Below are 20,863 nucleotides of genomic sequence, written 5' to 3' on the forward strand. Positions count from 1 at the left end.
ACCTGCACATGGTGCAAGCACTTATTTTTGGTTCTTAATGAAGGCACGGAGCTTCTAATTATTTAGGGATGTGATTAAATGAGTTTCCCAGTGACTTGATGTCGCAGGAGAAATCTTTTAATTTGCACACTCCTCCCACTGATGCATCTTGCAAACAGTGACTATTTAACAATCCCCATTGCCACTCATTTGCCACTGTTCCTCCAACTCATTGACTTTGAAAGTTTTAATAGTGCCCAGTGAAACTTTTAATTGCCACTGATTAGCGTTTAGGCTTCCAGAGGCAGGCTGTTAGGGGATACAGCCAGGCTATGCAAAGAATTGACTGCAGAGGTCTTAGATGAAGATCATATGAAGAACAAATAGCTCCCTCATCCCTGTCTCCCCGCTACCTTATTTGTCATGAAGGACTCAGTAACTATATTTGAAGATCTGCCTTATTTATTTTAGGCTTTCTATTTATTCTCATCTCAGGGGCCTGTTAGAAATCCACGAACTAGATCAGAAAAGCACAGAAAATAATAATTTCAACCTAAACTATGATACTCTATTTATAGTTTAAAAGCACTCTACTTATTATTTCTGCCCGTCTCATTAGTCCTGATTTACCTCTCATCTGTTTCAGAGTCAGACTTTAAATGGATTCTGTAGCTTATATCAGAATGTGAAAGTCACTGCATCACCCACCCCCCACATCCAAATCTCTTATGTAATCTATATTTGACCTGGAGTAACTGTGGGTAAGGAGACTAATAATTTTAGTCTCCTTTTAGGAAAATCGCAGTCACTATTGATGGAGCAGGAAATAAATGAGGAAAAGGGTAGAGGCTCGTGTTTTCCTTACCCTGATGAAGCTTCACATTCAGCACATTTCTTAGCATCAAGGAAAGAAGACTGAAGAAACTAGAAAGATGAAGCTTGTCAAAAATAAATTTAGGCAGGATTTGTGGATACAAGGAAGTGGTAAAAAGAGTTAAGTTCTTACTCATTTATAGACAGCTTGACTGATTATAGATATGACCACTGCACTGATCATTTTGGGGATTCTTTCAACTTTTAGGATGATGTAGTTTTTATCATGTTTTTCTAAATAATTAATATTGTTTTGCATTCTTTCTCATTTTTCCTTTAAAAGAGCTGGAAGTGATTTAATTAAAACATTTTGGGGAAATCCAGTATGTTCATCTGAAACTATGAATCAGAAATTCAACTGCCATTTTTCACTTGTCTTTTACTTGCTTGATTAGTTAATTTCAATGGGTGTTTAGGAAATCACTGGTTACACATTTGCTGAACATGGAAACCATCTACTTTAATCGTAGCATTTAGGGGTACTATTTAGAACAAATCTTTTTCAGTATTTCAGACCTTGGCCTGTCAATTTTTTGTGATTAATAATTGTATCCTTTACAAATCAGTTTGCCTCTAGCCTGTCATATAGCATATGTACTTTTTTTAAAGACCAAAACCCATCTGGTTCACAAGATGACTTTCACCATGGTAGCTCAGTTTTTCTGGGCTGGAGGTTCCCTGAACCTGCTTTCTCATCTCCACTTTTCCATTTGCCTTCCTCCTACTTTACAAGAATGGATACACTTCTCATCCATCCAAAATGAGTTCACCACCCCAGGGTACCTTAGAAGGGTATAATTTATGATATTGACTTAGGCAAATTCTAATTCAAGGCATCTTAGTGTGACCATCTATCTTTCACAATTTCTGTTAAGGGAAAACTTTCACATTAGGAACCGTGTCATTTTGACCCATGGTAGATGTTACAAATTCAGATCTGTACCTGTCCTGATCATCTCCAGCTGAGACAAAATTAGTTTTAAGTAAAATTTTAAGTAATTCTAATGAGAATGTTCTAGTATATCACTGAGTTGAGTCAGGAGAGGTGATTTTAAATCTTGGCTTGCTCTCTCACTAAAAATGTGATTAGGGGGTGATATAAAGTCTATATTATAGATTGCAACAGAAGTAATGACAACTTTTCTTCAATATGATCTCACCTATCCCATTCCCTGACCCAGAATACATCTTTCCTGAGGAGTGGCCTTATGAGAATAAAACAAGGAGAGCATCAGTAAGAAATAGTGAAGGCAGCAAAACCTTATTTTAATCTTGCAAAGTCTGTATATTTTATGTACTTATATATTAACTATCTTATAAAAAGTCAACAGGTAGATGTCTCCAATAGGAATGCATAACAATGTGTTTATTTGAATAAAAAAATGAATTCACATTTTTCTCCTGATTGGCTGATTGATTTACAATGAGAGATGGTTTTGTCACTTAGATAATGGATATTTACAATGAATTGAATGAAGTGGGTATCAAATAGCAACTCCAAGGCTTTGACAAAAGCAATGGTAAAGTAAAAACATTTCATTTAAAAAATTTGCAAAGATGTATTAAAACAAACAGTAATTTAATTCCTGAATTCTGTCTGGATTTATAGAGTAAAACAAATATCTCTAAGCTGGAGAGGAACAGGCATAATTAATAGGAATTTGATAAGTCTTGGTAAAGCCTTTTTGGGATCGTTCCCAGAATATGAGAAAGTGAATGACTATAATGAATGTGTAATAAATCATTTTGTAAGTTAAATGATTTCCAGTTCTTTGCTTTCAACTAAAGTTAGGTATTAGCTATAATAATGTACTTTGATATAATTGATTATACAATGCTCTGTGATTTTTGGCCTATAGCTCAGAAGATATTAAAAGAATTAAGTGACAGTGGTATGGCAAAACCCTTTCCATATCCAGCTACTTATTTACTTGAGCTTAATTGCTTAGCACTAAAAGCATCAGGGTCTTTTCCAATGAGTCAACTCTTCACATGAGATGGCCGAAGTACTGGAGTTTCAGCCTCAGTATCAGTCCTTCCAATGAACACCCAGGACTGGTCTCCTTTAGGGTGGACTGGTTGGATCTCCTTGCAGTCCAAGGGACTCTCAAGAGTCTTCTCCAACACCATAGTTCAAAAGCATCAATTCTTCGGCACTCAGCTTTCTTCACAATCCAACTCTCACATCCATATATGACCACTGGAAATACCATAGCTTTGACTAGACAGACCATTGTTGGCAAAGTAATGTCTCTGCTTTTGAATATGCTATCTAGGTTGGTCATAACTTTCCTTCCAAGGAGTAAGCGTCTTTTAATTTCATGGCTGCAGTCACCATCTGCAGTGATTTTGGAGCCCAGAAAAATAAAGTCTGACACTGTTTCCACTGTTTCCCCATCTATTTCCCATGAAGTGATGGGATCAGATGCCATGATCTTCGTTTTCTGAATGTTGAGCTTTAAGCCAACTTTTTCACTCTCGTTTTTCACTTTCATCAAGAGGCTTTGTAGCTCCTCTTCACTTTCTGCCATAAGGGTGGTGTCATCTGCATATCTGATGCTGGGAGGGATTGGGGGCAGGAGGAGAAGGGGACAACAGAGGATGAGATGGCTGGATGGCATCACTGACTCGATGCACACGAGTTTGGGTGAACTCCGGGAGTTGGTGATGGACAGGGAGGCCTGGCGTGCTGCGATTCATGGGGTCGTAAAGAGTTGGACATGACTGAGCGACTGAACTGAACTGAAAAGCTATAAAAATAAAATGTAGAATTGACAGTAAACCCTTTTTTATTCCAATAAGTAATGTTGGACATATGAATTAACTTTTTTAAAAGTTCCATTTCCAATGAAATTTTATTCCTTTATGTTTAACAACATATTTCAATTTGAAAAGATTTCAAATAAATTTCATGTTATTTTGACTATGTGTTATTGTTGTTCAGTAGCGAAGTCATGTCTAACTCTTGGCAATCCCATGGACTGCAGCATGCCAAGCTCCTCTGTCCTTCACTATCTTTTGAAGTTTGCTCAAATTCATGTCCATTGAGTTGGTGACGCTATCTAACCATCTCACCTTCAGCCACCCCCTTCTCCTTTTGCCTTCAATCTTTCCCAGCATCAGGGTATTTTCCAATGAAATGGCTCTTTGCAATAGTGGCCAAAATTTTGGAGCTTCAGCATCAGTTCTTCCAGTGAATATTCAGGGTTGATTTTCCTTTAGGATTGACTGGTTTGATCTCCTTACTGTCCAAGGGACTCTCAAGAGTCTTCTCCAGCACCACAGTTTGAAAGCATCAATTATTCGATGCTCAACCTTCTTTATGGTACAACTCTCACAACTGTACATGATTACCAAAACATAGCTTTGACTATATGGACCTTTGTTGGCAAAGTGGTGTCTTTGCTTTTAACACACTGTCTAGGTTTGTTATAGCTTTTCTTCCAAGGAGCAAGTGCCTTTTAATTTCATGGCTGTAGTCACTGTCCACAATTATTTTTGGAGCCCAAGAAATAAAGTGTGTCATTTTCCACTTTTTCCCCTTTATTTGCAGTGAAGTGATGGAACCAGATGCCATGATCTTAGACTTTTGAATGTTGAGTTTTAAGCCAGCTTTTTCACTCCCTTCTTTCACCTTTATCAAGATGCTCTTCCTCTTTACTTTCTGCCATTAGAGTGGTATCATTTGCATATCTGAAGTTGTTAATATTTCTGCCAGCAATCTTGATTCCCACTTGTGCTTCATCCAGCATGGCATTTTGCACGATGTACTCTGCATATAAGTTAAATAAGCAGGGTAACAATATACAGCCTTAACAATATATTCCTTTCCCAATTTGGAACCAGTCCATTGTTCCATGTCCCTTTCTAACTGTTGCTTCTTGACCTGCATACAGGTTTCTCTGGAAGCAGGTAAGGTGGTCTGGTATTCCCATCTCTTTAAGAACTTTCTACAGTTTGTTGCAGTCCATATAGTCAAAGGCTTTAGCATAATCAGTATAGCATTAGATGTTTTGTTCTGGAATTCCCTTGCTTTTTCTATGATCCAATGAATGTTGGAAATTTGATCTCTGGTTCTTCTACATTTTCTAAACTCAGCTTCTACATTTGGAAGTTCTCAGTTCATATACTGCTGAAGTCTAGATTGGAGGATTTTGAGCATAACTTTACTAGCATGTGAAATGTGTACAGTTGTACGGTAGTTGGAATATTCTTTGGCATTGACCTTTGTTGAGATTGAAATGAAAACTGACCTTTTCCAGTCCTGTGGCCACTGCTGAACTTTTCAAATTTGCTGGCATATTGAGTGCAACACTTTAACAGCATCATCTTTTAGGATTTGAAATAGATCAGTTGGAATTCCATCACCTCCACTAGGTTTGTTCATAGTAATGCTTCCTATGCTTCTCTACGCAGGTCAAGAAGCAACAGTTAGAACTGGACATGTAACAACAGACTGGTTCCAATATGGGAAAGGAGTACATCAAGGCTGTATATTGTCACCCTGCTTATTTAACTTATATGCAGAGTACATAATGAGAGATGCCAGGCTGGATGAAGCACAGGCTGGAATCAAGATTGGCAGGAGAAATATCAATAACCTCAGATATGTAGATGACACCACCCTTATGGCAAAAAGAGAAGAAGAACTGAAGAACCTCTTGATGAAAGTGAAAGAAGAGAATGAAGAAGTTGGCTTAAAACTCAACATTCAGAAAACTAAGATCATGGCAACTGGTCCCATCACTTCATGGCAAATAGATGGGGAAACAATGGAAACAGTGACAGACTTTATTTTTAAGCTCCAAAATCACTGCAGATGGTGACTGCAGCCATGAAATTAAAAGATGCTTGCTCCTTGGAAGAAAAGCTATGACCTACCTAGACAGCATATTAAAAAGCAGAGACATTACTTTACCAACAAAGGTCCATCTAGTCAAAGCTATGGTTTTCCCAGTAGTCATGTATAGGTGTGAGAGTTGGACTATAAAGAAAGCTGAGCACCAAAGAATTTGTGCTTTTGAACTGTGGTGTTGGAGAAGACTCTTGAGAGTCCCCTGGACTGCAAGGAGATTCAATCAGTCCTCATAAAGGAAATCAGTCCTGAATATTTATTGGAAGGACTGATGCTGAAGCTGAAGCTCCAATACTTTGGCCACCTGATGCAAAGAGCTGACTCAGTGGAAAAGACCCTGATGCTGGAAAAGACTGAAGGTGGGAAGAGAAGGGGACGACAGAGGATGAGATGGTTGGATGGCATCACTGATGTGATGGACATGAGTGAGTAGGCTCTGGGAGTTGGTGATGGACAGGGAAGCCTGGCATGCTGCAGTCCACGGGGTTGCAAAGGGTTGGACATGACTGAGCGACTGAATGGAATGCTTCCTAATGTCCACTTGAATTCATAGTCCAGGATGTCCAGCTCTAGGTAAATGACCATTCCATCATGGTTATCTAGTCATTATGACCTTTCTTGTAGAGTTCTGTGTATTTTTGCCACCTGTTCTTTGTCTCCTTTGCTTCTGTTAGGTCCTTATTGTTTCTGCCCTTTTAGCATGCCCATTGTTACATGAAATGTTTCCTTGGTATCTCTAATTTTCTGGGAGATCCCTAGTCTTTCCCATTCTGTTGTTTTCCTCTATTTTTTGCACTGTTCACTGAATAAGGCCTTCTTCTTTCTCCTTGCTGTTCTCTGGAATTCTGCGTTCAGTTGGGTATAACTTTCCCTTTCTCCCTTGCTTTTCACTTCTCTTCTTTCCTCAGCTACTTGTAAAGCCTCCTCAGACAACCACTTTGCCTTCTTGCATTTCTTTTTCTTTGGGATGATTTTGGTCATTGTCTTCTATACAGTGTTACAAACCTCTGTCCACAATTCTTCAGGCACTCTGTCTACCAGACCTAATCCCTTGAATCTATTCATCACCTCTACTGTATTTATATATCAAATGTATGTATATATCAAATAAGGGATTTGAGTTGTTAGGTCTTACCTGAATGACATAATGTTTTTTCCTACTTTCTTCAATTTTAGCCTGAATTTTGCAGTAAGGAGCTCATGATTTGAGCCACAGTCAGCTCCAGGTTTTGTTTTTGCTGACTGTATAGAGCTTCTCCATCTTTGGCTATAAAGAATATAATCAATCTGATTTCAGTATTGACCATTTGGTGATGCCCATGTGTAGACATTATTATTATTATAATTCAATTCAGAAGTATACTTTAATACTTAGAGCTTTAAAGTCATGAGAAATTTTAAAACTTACTTTCAATCTATGTACTTAAGAGCATAAACTATAATACATTTAGATAAAATTCTAATAAAATGGAAGTTCAATAAGGAAATTAAATAATGTATATTTCCAACTCTTAAAAAAGAGCATGTTTATGTATTTTCAAAAATGGATCATGGTAGCAATCAAATTGTTATTCAGACTCCACAGGAGTGCTGTACCTATCTTAATTAAATATGCCAATATGCTTGATACCCTGAAAATTATATGCTTTGCATCTTTTAAAAGTTATGTTGAAAATCTTTTATATTACTTAATAATGTGGATGGTATGATATAGTTTTTCAAGATTAATCAAAGGCTTATATGAGAAAAAATATTTATTGCCCCTTTCTTGAACGTTTGTGTATCTTGATCATCTTTTTTTAAAGGAATGTTCTGTTCTGTTTTGTTATAGGGGCTGAATAGTCAGCTTCACTTTATTTTGTTAGCTTTATTGAGATATAACTTACATTTAACTTTGTGTAAGTTTAAAGTGTACAATGTGATTTGATACACTATATACTACAATATGATTATCACTATGGCATAATTACCATATCTTTTTGTGGTACAAACATTGAAGATCTACTTTCTTGGCAATTTTCAAGTATACAGTGCAATACTGTTAACTATAGTCACAATGCTTTGCACTAGATTCCCACAACTTATTCATCTTCTAGTGGAAAATTTGTACCCACTGACCAATCTCTCCAAGTTCCCACACTCCCCAGATCTTGATAATCACCACTCTACTCTGTTTTTACCAGTTTGACGTTTTTAGATTTCATATATAAGTGAGATCATGTGGTATTTGTCTTTCTTTATCTGATTTATTTCACTTAGTATGATGGCCTCAAGGCCTGTCCATGCTGTCACAAACTGGAAAACTTCCTTCTCTTTTATAGCCAAATAATATTATCTATAGAGAGAGACTGCACACATTCTTTATCCATCATCTATTAGTGGACACTTCGTTGTTTCTGTGTCTTGGCTATTATAAATAATGCTGCAGTGAACATGAGGCTGCATGCATCTTTTGGAGTTACTAGTTTTTAAAATTTATGTATTTATTGTTTTTGGTTGCTGCACAGGATTTTCTCTAATTTCAGCAAGGAAGGGCTCCTTTCTGCTTGTGGTGTGCAGGCTTCATGTTGTGGTGGCTTCTCTTGTTGAGGAGCACAGGCTCTTGAGCATGTGGGCTTCAGTAGCTGCGGCATGTGGGCTCAGCGGCTTCTGGGCTGCTTCCCTGATGGCTCAGCTGCCGAAGAATCTGCCTGCAATGCAGGAGACCCTGGTTCAATTCCTGGGTTGGGAAGTTCCACTGGAGAAGGGATAGGCTACCCACTCCAGTATTCTTGGGCTTCCCTGGTGGCTTAGATGGTAAAGATGCAATGTGGGAGACCTGGGTTTGATCCCTGGGTTGGGAAGATGCCCTGGAGAAGGGCACGGCAACCCACTCCAGTATTCTTGCCTGGAGAATCCCCATGGACAGAGGAGCCTGGCAGGCTACAGTCCATGGGGTTGCAAAGAGTTGGACATGACCGAGTGATTAAGCACAGACAGACAGGGTTCTAGAGCACAGGCTCAGTAGTTGTGGTGCACGGTCTTAATTGCTCTGCAGCATGTGGGATCCATGGACCAGAGATTGAACCCATGTCTCCTATATTGGCAGGCGGATTCTTTACCACTGAGCCACCAGGGAAGCCCTTGAGTTACATTTCTATTTCCTTTGGATAATTACCATCGCTGAACTATATGGTAGTTCTGTATTTAGTTTTTTGAGGCACCTTCATACTGTTTGTGTCCCAAATTGGTGGCTCAGACGGTAAAGCGTCTGTCTGCAATGCAGGAGACCAGGGTTCGATCCCTGGGTTGGGAAGGCCTGCTGGAGAAGGAAATGGCAGCCCACTCCAGTACTCTTGCCTGGAAAATCCCATGGACGGTGGAGCCTGGTAGGCTACCATCCATGGGGTCGCAAAGAGTCAGACCTGACTGAGCGACTTCACTTTCACTTTCACTTTCACACTGTTTTCCATAGTGGCTGCCCTTTGGGTACCCATAGTGCCCAAAGTTTCCCCCTGCCCCACATCCTTTCCAACACTCATTATCTCTAATTTTTTTTTGTCTTTTATCTTCTGCTGTGTTTGCTATTCTGACAAGTGTGAGGTGATATCTCATTGTTTTGGTTTGCATTCCCCTGATCATTAGTGATGTTGGGCACCCTTTTGTGTCCCTGTTGGTCTTTTATTTGTCTTCTTTGGAAAAAAAAGTCTGTTCAGATCGTCTGCTCATTTTTTAGATTGTTTGTTATTTTCCCCCTGAGTCCTGTGAGTTCTTTCTATATTTTGGATATTACCCCCTTATCAGATACATGGTTTGCAAATATTTTATCCCATTCTGAACATTTTCTTTTCATTTTGTTGATTATTTCTTTTGCTGCCTAGGAACTTTCTTAGTTCGATATAGTCCCGCTGACTTATTTTTGCTTTGTCATTTGTGCTTAAGGTGTCATTACCAAAAAAATCATTGCCAAGACATTGTCAAGGAGATTTTCCCCCTGTGTTTTCTTCTATGAGTTTTACAGTTTCAGGTCTTACATTCAGCATTTAATCCACTTTGAGTTCATTTTTGTCAGTGGTGTAATCTAGGTGTCCAATTTTATTTTCTGCATGTGGTTATCCAGTTATCCTAGCACCATTCATTGAAGAGACTATCCTTTCCCCATTGAGTATTCTTGGTCAAATATATATGGGTTTATCTCTGAGCTCTCTATTCTGTTCCACTGATGTATATATCTGTTATTATGCCAGTATCATACTGTTTGGAATACTATACTTTGCAGTATAGTTTGAAATCAGCAAGTGTGATGCCTCCAGTTTTGTTCTTCTTTCTCAGGATTACTTATTCAGGGTCCTTTGTGATTTCATGTGAATTTTAGGATTGTTTGCTGTATTGCTGTAAAAAAAAAAAGGCATTGGAATTTTGATAGATATTGCATTGAATATATAAACGGCTTTGGGTAGTATGAACAACATTAGTTCTTCTAATCCATGAACACAGGATATTTTTCCATTTGTTTGTGTCTTCTTTAATTCTTTCATCAGTCTTGTAGTTTTAAGTATACATATCTTTTACCTTCTTGGTTAAATTTATTCCAGATTATTTCATTGTTTTTGATGCTATTGTGAATGAGATATTTCCCCCCAAATATCCTGTTCTTAATGTATAGAAATATAATTAATTTCTGTATATTGATTTTATATCCTTCAACTTTACTAAATTTGATTAGCTACAACAGTTTTTTTGGTTGAATCTTTATGATTTTCTATATATTAGATATCATCTTCAAATTAAGACAATGGAATCTAAAAAAATAATGCAAACAAATGTATATGCAAAACAGAAAGAGACTCACAGATATAGAGAACAAATTAGCAGCTACCAAAGAAAAGAGGGAAGAGAAAGGGGCAAATTAGGGTTCTGAGATTAATAGATACAAACTATCATGTATAAAATGGATAAGCAATGGGATATATTGCACAGCACAGGGAATTATAGCCATTATCTTGTTAAAACTTTTAATGGAGTATGAGCTATAAAAATATTGAATCACTATGCTATATACCTAAAAGTAATATTATACTGTAAATCAACTATAATTCTACTAAAAATAAATAGGGGCTTCATTGGTGGTCCAGTGGTTAAGAATCCACCTTGCAATGCATGGAATACTGGTTCATACCCTGGTCCAGGAGGATCCCATATTCCACAAGGCAATGAAGCCTGTGCCCCACGACAACTACTGAAGCCCACATACCCTAGAGGCTGTGCTCCACAGCAAGAGGAGCCACTGCAGTAAGAAGCCTGCAGCCCACAACTAGCGAGTAGCCCCTGCTCACTGCAGCTGGAGACAGTCTGCAAGCAGCAGTGAAGACCCAACACACAAAAAATAAATAAACAAAAATAATAAACAAACAATCCGTGATGGAACCACTGGACATCTAAATGCAAAGGAGTGAATATAGATACAAGCCTTTTACACCCGTCACAAAAATTAACTGAAAATGAATCAAAGACCTAAATGTAAAATTATAAAGAATAACATAGAAGAAAAACTAGATTACCTTGGATAGAGCAATGACTTTAAATACAACACCAAAGCACAGACCTTGAAAGAATTGATATTGAACTTCATTAAAATTAATAACTTCTGCTCTGTAAAAGATAATGTCAAGAGAATGAGGAAACCACAAACTGAGAAAAAATATTTGCAAAAGACACATCTGACAGAGGATTAATCCAAAATATACAAAGAACTCTTAAAACTCAACAATAAGAAGATGATCCAGTTTTAAAATTGGCCAAAGACTTCAACAGACACTTCACCGAAGAATAGATACACATGTTACCTAGCATTCATGCTTCTTGGTAATTATTCAAAGGAATTGAAAGCTTATGTTCACACAAAAATCTGCATAGGGATTATTTATAGCAGGATTATTCATAATTGACAAAAGTTAGAAGTAACCAAAATGTCCTTCAGTAGGTGAGTGGATAAACAGTGGTACATCTACCCATGAAATATCATTTGATGATATGATATTGATGTATATATGTCATTATACATTTGTCCAAACCAATAGAATGTACAATACCAAGAGTGAATTACAATACAAACTATGAACTTTGGGTCATTATGAGGTGTCAATGTAGGGTTTTGCACTTTAACAGATGTACCATTCTGGTGGGGGGCGGGTGTTGATAATGGAGGAGGCTATGCATGTGTGGGGGCAGGGAGTGTATAAGCAATCCCTATGCTTCCTCTCAATTTTGCTGTGAACCTAAAACTGCTCTAAAAAAAAAAAAAGTCTTTAAGAATAATAAAGGATTGAAGTATGAATGTATGCTACAACACAGATGAACTTGAAAACTTTATGTTTATTGAAAGAAGCCATACACAAAAGGTCACATGTTATTCCATTATATAATGTGCCCAGAATAAGCAAATCCATAGACAAAGAAAGCAAACTTGTGGTTGCCAAGAGTGCTGGGGGAGGAGAAATGACTGCTGTTGGGTAAGAGATCCTTTTGCGGGGTGGGGATGAAAATGTCCTGGAGTTAGAAGGTGGTAATGGCTATACAATTTTGTGAATATAGTAAAAAAAACAAAAACAAAAAACCATTGAATTGTATACTTTAAAGGGGTGAGTTTTATGGTATGTGAGTTTTATGTTAATGTGTGCATGGTGTGCTAAGGTACTTCAGTTGTCTCTTATTCTTTGCAACCCTATGTACTACAGCCCACCAGGCTCCTCTGTCTGTGGGATTCTCCAGAAAAGAAAACTGAGGTGGGTTGCCATGCCCTCTTTGAGAGGATCTTCCTGACTCAGGGGTCAAATCTACGTCTCCTGCATTGGCAGGTGGGTTCTTAACACTAGTGCCACCTGGGAACCCCTTGTGTATTAATAATTCTTTTTAAAAGGATTATTTAAATTTGAATTTGAATCAGTTGGGGAAAAAGTCAAGCAAACCATTTACTTGTTTGCATTATCTGGATCATATTGTTTTAGCTAGTCAGTTTGATAAGTCAACCCAGTAGCCCCCCATGGTTTCAGTCAGAGGTAGAAGATAGAGGGTTCATTTTATGTCTTTGCCTGTTAGACTCTAAGCTGTAATAGCTGAAGCTGTCTCTTTTTATTGTACTTGTAAATATGCACTAAGGCTCCCAAATAATGGACAGAGCCAATAAACATAATGAATAGATTAATAATAAAACCAAATTATGAAAGGAAAAGAGCAAATGACGGGCATGCACTGTTGTCAGAACAAATTCAGTCAAGTGAGAAAAACAGCCTGTTGGATTCAGCTGCTAAGGAAGCAGCAATTTATTTAGAAAGCAGCTGCCTTTCCAGAATGGATTATCTTTTGATAAAAGTGATGAATATGTATATATGAACAGGGAGGGGCCTGGTTAAAGATTGCACTCAGGATAACTCAATTGATTCTTTCAGAATTGTGCAACTTGGCAATGAATCAGCATCACTGGCAGGCCATTTGCTTTTCTGTGGCAGTATGTGGTTGAAACACACTCTTCTCTCTTAGCTTCCATGTTACACTAGCTAACCCGACCTACAAAATGAGAGAGAAGACTGTTCCTATAGAAATTTAGGATTGGGTCATTTTCATATGCTTCCCATCACTAATATAGTTTATAAATGTAAAGTATATCAAATGCCTTTGAAACTCTCAGTTGAAAAGGGGAATTTGAGCAAGTCAAAAAAAATCAGACAACCCACCCCCAAGTCACAAAATTAACAATCTTTAAACATCCATTCCTCACCCAGGAGTGAGTGAAGTAGAGAGGTTTGACTGAAACTGCCACTTTGGCTAAGTTTGTAAGAAGCTCCTTTTATCTTCCAGGTTTCTTTCATTTGCTTACTGACCCTTAGATAAAAGGACAGAACTCTTAGCTTCACCTAGTGGCCCAAGAAGCCTCTTCCCTTTTCAGTAGAGCCTGGAGCAGAACCAGAGCCCCACCCTACCTCTGTTCATATCCCCTTGGGGTATGCCAGCCAAGAACTATAAAAGAGCTGAGCAAGGATAGAGTAAGGGTCTTATCCCAGGTCTATATCTCAGTTCTAATAACTTTGGGCAGGTTACTCACTATTTAAACCTCAGCTTCCTCATCTGTATATTAGAGATAATAAGAGTATTTAATCCACAGGGTTGCCGCCGCTGCTGCTAAGTCATTTCAGTCGTGTCCGACTCTGTGCGACCCCATTGATGGAAGCCCACCAGGCGCCCCCGTCCCTGGGATTCTCCAGGCAAGAACACCGGAGTGGGTTGCCATCCACAGGGTTACTAGGGGATTAAATGAAGTCATGCTATGGTTGTTAATATTACTTTCTCTCCTTACTTAAGTATCCCTCCTACATAAATGAAAGATGAGAGAGACTGAGTTTCTAGCTTAGAATCTCAACGGATAAATATTAATCACTAGAAAAAGAATGAGTCTCTATCAGTAACTTCTGACTTGTTGTCTGAAAATTTGGAACTCAGTTTGATGAAAAGGTTTCCTTTCTGGGATGCACTTCCTCTGGCATCATCTGGCTCAGTGTGGTAACCCTCAAGGCAGGTTCAGGTGACTTGGGTCACCTGACTCATCCCATGGTGCACACAGAAGGTGAGGACTCCAAGGGGAGAACATTGAATGGAGGAAAGTGGGAGAAGGAGGCTCCTCACATGGCCACTCTGCTCCTGTTAATGATCCTGGTTGCCGAGGAGGATAAATCATGGTTTCCCAGCAGTAGACCCAGGATTCATTGACTCAGTGACTCCAATGGACATTTTGCTGGCAGCCTTTGGTATTTCTGCACTTTTACAGTGAGGAAGACAAATAATCTTAGGAACCAAAAGAAATGTCTCTGTATGACCATAGCACATGTGTTCTTCTGAACTTCATGGAGGATTGTGGTAAGATAGAATTCCTGAGAGTATTTGTTGTAAAGTGTTGTGAAATTTTCTGTGTGTGTTTTTTCTTAAAACTTGTCTTTTATGAAAAGGCACCTGCTTCCTTTAACTGGAAGCACTTTCTGTGTGCAACAACTTTCTAGAGCAACTGCTGTGAGAAATCATTTTATGCAAACTTAAGGACTTCCTAGTGAGGAAAAATTGCTTCAAAGAGGAATAGCTCCTATTATTGTTCTGAGGACAATAAAGTATTATTCCCTTATCATGAAAAAGATAGTCACAGAGGTTCCTGCTACTTATACAACCAACTAACATGACTAATTGTTCTCTTTCCACTTACGCTGCTTATAAGAGAAGTTGTAAAAGAAACAGAAGATGAGCCGGGGGGAAGGCAGTGGAGTTCTATATTTAGTCCTAATAGGCAAACTGGGTAAAGAAATCACCTGTGGTTCTGACTGAGGGAAGTTGTGGTACCAATATCACCTGAAATCCACGATTTATCCTAGTAAGATGTTCTAGGAAGGAAAGTAGGAGAAGGCAATGGCACCCCACTCCAGTACTCTTGCCTGGGAAATCCCATGGATGGAGGAGCCTGGTGGGCTACAGTCCATGGGGTCGTGAGGAGTCAGACACAACTGAGCAACTTCACTTTCACTTTTCACTTTCATGCACTGGAGAAGGAAATGGCAAACCACTCCAGTGTTCTTGCCTGGAGAATCCCAGGGATGGCGGAGCCTGATGGGCTGCTGTCTATGGGGTCGCACAGAGTCGGACACGAGTGACGTGACTTAGCAACAGCAGCAGCAGCAGCAAGAATGAAAGTAATATAAGAACTCAGATGAATTAGAAGGAAACCTTTACCAAAGCCTGAGAATATGAATCAGGATTAGACTGAGCAGTGATATATAATGTGAGAAAGATTTTTTTAATGTATTTATTTTTAATTATTTTTGGCTGTGCTGGGTTTTTGTTGTTGCGCCTAGGCTTTCTTTAGTTGTAGTGAGCAGGGGCTCTTCTCCAGTTGTGGTGTGTGGGCTTCGCACTGCAGTGGCTTCTCTTGCGGCTTTCAGGCTCTAAAGCATGGGCGCAGGAGTTGTGGTGCACGGACTTAGTTACCCCTACAGCATGTGGTTGGTATCTCACCAGACCAGACACTGAACCTGTGTCCCATGCATTGTAAGGTAGATTCTCAACCACTGGACCATCAGGGAAGCCTGAGAAAGACGTCTGATTTTACCTGCTTATTTTTTAATTCTATTTTAATTTTTGTTGACATATAATTGATTATAATGTTGTGCCAATCTCTGCTGTATAGCAAAGTGACTCAGTTATTCACATATAGACATTCTTTTCTAATTGTTTATTTGGATATTATATTTTTCATATACTTATAATATTTTAAATGGTTGTGTTTAACGTTGGCTATTTAAGTAAGAAAATGTGCTTTCAAAAAAATGAAGAATAATATAACAGAAATCTTACCAAGCACTATCTTTCTGTTACCTGTGCTCAGGGTTACCTGTCTATTTGGACCATGAGATAGATAATGATTAAGTCATTCATGGACATGAAGGGAAATTTCAGAAAGAAATTGCTTTCTCTATGAAAAGGGCCAATCTTGATTAATAACACTCTCTAGATACTTTCAGATATTTGTCTTTTATAATCATCTTGAGCGTGTGTGTGTGTGCTCAGTCACGTCTGCTCTTTGCAACCCCATGGACTGTAGCCCACTAGGCTCCTCTGTCTATGGGATTTCCCAGCAAGAATACTGGAGCAGGTTGCTGTTTCCTTCTCCAGGGGATCTTCCCAACCTGGGGATCGAACCCATGACTCTTGCTCATCTTACTTGTACTTATCCCAGGACAAACACTAGTGGCTTTTCTTCTGTGTACATTAGATAAACTGAATTTTTCAGTCAAGGCTGGAAGGTTTAGACTAGATTTCTACCTGGGAATGTTATGAAATATGGAATACTATAATAAGGGGCAAATAAGGGACAAGTGCTTGTACCTTGACTAAATTCAGTTTCTTATCTAATATACACAGAAAAAAGCCACCGGTGTTTGTCCTGGGATAAGTGGTGAGAAACAAGGAGAGCAGGAAGGATTTTCAAGGTTAGGAGACAAATTCAAAAGACCACCACCATGCTTTCTGCATTCCCTTGTATCAGAAATGAAGATCCACACAGGAGGAAAGAGAGGGGGTAAGAAGGAGGGGGCTCATCCATGGGTGGTTCAGTATAAGCAGAGCCGTGTTAGCTCCTGTCATACTGTCATTTGCTGGGTCTGTCCCATACATCCAGGCCCAGAAGCAGATTCTCACCCAGGGAATGTGCCAAGTACTATAATCAACTCATTGCAAAACAACGTCTTGCTCTCTTGTAGTTGCAAAACTCCCTCATATATCTTTTGGCCCCTAGCTAAGGCTGCTTTATCTCTCAGGATCCCAAATGTGTCATCGTATTATGGAAATCTGCAGGTCGATATATTCTTAGCTCAGAGGAAGACTGTTCATTTCCTTAAGAAATGTTTTATGGAATTCCTGCCAAGAAAGACCTAACACTGTTCCAGCAACTGGGAGTACAAAGTTAGGCCAAATCACCTCTTTCTCTCATGTGTGTTGGGAAAGTAAAAACAAGAACTACAAAGCCCTTGGTTTTGTGGGACTTAAAATCTATAGGAAAGACTGATGATTGGCCCAGTAGTGTTGGAAGGTAGTTAAATGTGAAGATAGGGGAAGCACACTATAATGGGAGAATGGAGCAAGGGAGCCTGACTCCCAGAAGAGGTGTCAGGGAAAACTTCCCAGAGTGAGGGACATGTTAGTGAGACCTAAAGGGTGAGTGGGCACCCCTGATGGCTCAGGGGTAAAGAACTTCCAAATGCAGGAGATGTGGGTTTGATCCCGGGTTGGGAAGATCCCCTGGAGAAGGACATGGCAACCCACTCCAGTATTCTTGCCTGGAGAATTCCATGGACAGAGGATCCTGGAGGGCTACAGTCCACGGGGTCGCAAAGAGTTAGACGTGATTTAGCAACAGAGCTCAAAAGGGGGAGTAGAAGTTAGTCAGGTGAAGAAGGTTAAAAAGATTATCAGGCAGTGGGAACAGCACATGGAGAAGACCAAGGGTGAAAAGAATCTCAGTTTTGCTAGAGAATGAAGTGCGTGAGTGCATGTCTCCCCACATGAGGTGGGGAGACAACAGGGTAACAGAAGGCATCTCAAACATAAGATGCCTACCAAGTAGCCAATCTGCCGCTTCTTTCTAAACAAACCCCAGTGGACATTCCTTAATCACAGGGAAGAAGACACATGAAAAGAGAAGCCTCCCCTTGAGAGGGACACAGGAAACGGTTAGCCTCTGGGCAGAACTGGACTCCAGTTGAAGCCAGAAGAGAGTTAAAGATGGAGAAAAGCTTGTCAGTTATAGGAAACATTCCGTGGAAACTTTGGGTGGGAGGACAACAGCAGGAAATTGAATCAAAAGCACAGAACACAGGGACTTCCCCTGTGGTCCAGTGATTAAGACACTGTGCTTCGACTTCAGGGTTGCAGGTTTGATCCGTGTTTGGGAAGCTAAGATCCCACATGCCATGGCCAAAAGATTTTTTTTTTTAAAGCACAGAACACAGAGATGTGAGTGGAGGGGTAGATAACCAGAAGAGATTGCATACTAGGAGGTGAAAAAAAAATAAATGGTTACATGGCAAAACGGACTTAGCTAATTAGGATTCTTTTAGTTAAAAGTAATAGAAAGTCCCTTGAATTGGTATGATATAAAAAACAAGTGAAGGGGCATTTGGCATAAAGATACAGAGATCTTTCATGGATCCGAGGGAGAGAATGCAGGAAGAATGAACCCTGAAGAAGAAGCTAGAAACAAGAACTATTACGTCTTTGCTTCTCTCTGCCTATTTTCTTATATATAGCTAATTAATTTTATCTGCTTTTTTGTCCACAGAGTGGATGCAGATCTCAAATTTACACATTCTGTTTCTAATAAAATGCGCTAGCAAACCATAACCAACTTCAGACCCAGTTCCAAAATTCCTTCAGTGATTTGATTGTCACAACCTGGGTACATGTCCGTTCCTTTTCCACATGGGACAAATGTGACAGTTAGCCCTGAACTCAGGAGCAGGGCTCCAAATTGTGATTCAGGAAGTTGACTCTAATACCCTCAAAATAACTTTCAAATGCTTTTCTGGCTATATGGGGTTGTCAGTGGTGGAGGGGTCCCTCTGGCCTTTCAGGGATTAGCAAACTCCTGGGTAAGTTCTTACTGAGGCGTATTGGAGGTCTGATGACTGTGAAGACCCCAGTTGCTCCGCATGGTGTCTCCTGTGGCCCAAAATGAATGAGACTTCCAAACTACACAGCTCCCAAGGAGGTGACTTGAGGCCTACAGTATATTGTGTAAAGGTACAGGTGGAGAAGTTCCCTCTCTTTCCTCCATGCAGCGGCTGCTCTTTGCCCTCCAGGTGCTCATTACACTGCAGAGGGTCTCATTTTTTTGTGGACACCAGAATCTACACATGCCATGGTTAAAATTCAAATTCCTGGGTCCAATCTTAACAATTCCAATTCACTGGTTTGATTCAGTATCTAGGAATCTTCATTAAAATTTTTTTTTTAAATTTTATATTGGAGGATAGTTGATTTATAGTGTTATGTTAGTTTCAGGTGTACAACAAAGTGATTTAGTTATACATATGAATATATCCATATCCATACTCATATTTCCATTCTTTCTCAGTTTCTTTTCCCACATAGGTTATTACAAATTGTTGAGTTGAGTTCCCTCTACTACACAGTAGGTCTTTGTTGGCTGTTTTATATATAGTAGTGGGTAGGAATCTTCATTTTAAACAAGTACCTCAGGTGAGTCCAGTGCATGAAATCCTTGAATCACACTGAGAAATTTGGCAATGCCAGTTTGATGGCAACTTTCAGGATCTTAATCATGCAACCAGCTAAAAATCACTCCTTAAAGCTATATTTAACTCATTTTATATATCTACATACATCAGATTATTTCATTTGTGACTCAAATTTGTATTAAATACAAAAATGTCTTTTTTTGCATCATGTTTATTTGTTTTCTGATTTCACACCCAACATTGAAATTGCTCCTGCTTAATAATTCTTTTTTTTTTTTTTTTGTCTCTGCTTTTTATTACACTGTCTAGGCTTGTCATAACTTTCTTCCCAAGGGGCAGGCATTTTTTCTTTTTCTTTTTTTAATTTTATTTATTTCTTTTTTTTTTACTTTACAATATTGTATTGGTTCTGCCATACATCAACATGCATCCGCCACAGATGTACACGTGCTCTCATTCTGAACCCCCCCACCACCACCTCCCTCCCCATACCATCCTTCCGGGTCATCCCAGTGCACCAGCCCCAAGCCTCCTGCATTCCACATCGAACCTGGACTGGCGATTCACCTCCCATACGATATTATACATGTCCCAATGACATTCTCCCAAATCATCCCCCCCGTCCCTCTCCCACAGAGTCCAAAAGACTGCTCTACACATCTGTGTCTCCTCTGCTGTCCCACATACAGGGTTGTCATTACCATTTTTCTAAATTCCATATATATGAGTTAGTATACTGTATTGGTGTTTTTCTTTCTGGCTTACTTCACTAATGTTTCTGACTCTGTCCTCTGAGCAAACTCTTTTTCTTTAGTAAATAATTTACTACCGGTGACAGTCTGGTGATCTTTGCTTGTATCCCTTGGCTAACTTAGTTGTAGAGGTAGGAAACAATGTTTTGCTTTTTAACCTGTTACTTCTGTACTTTTTAGGTCAGGCCTGCATGCACGTGTGTGTGCTAAGTCACTTCAGTCATGTCTGACTCTTTGCGACCCCATGGACCACAGCCCCCCAGGATCCCCTGTTCATGGGATTCTCCAGGCAAGAATACTGGAGTGGGTTGCCATGCCCTCCTTCAGAGGATCTTCCTGACCCAGGGATCAAACCTGTGCCTCTTATGTCTCCTGCATTGGCAGGCAGGTTCTTTACTATTTGGGTCAGGAGCAGGTATAATAACATGCAACAAACAAAAATGTTAGGGTAAGTATGAAACTGAGAACCAGGAGTTCCAAATTATCTGTTTATCCTGAAAATAATAAAATCCCAGAATGCCAGAAGTGGTAGAGATTTAGAGTCAATCCATCATTAGGTTGGCTGTAATAATATGAACTGTTTGTTAAGTAACTTCTATGTGTGGGGAATTCTATGTGCTTTGTATGTATTATTT

The sequence above is a fragment of the Bos indicus genome, chromosome 3 (genome assembly GCF_029378745.1).
Source record: "Bos indicus isolate NIAB-ARS_2022 breed Sahiwal x Tharparkar chromosome 3, NIAB-ARS_B.indTharparkar_mat_pri_1.0, whole genome shotgun sequence".
Taxonomy (NCBI): Eukaryota; Metazoa; Chordata; class Mammalia; order Artiodactyla; family Bovidae; genus Bos; species Bos indicus.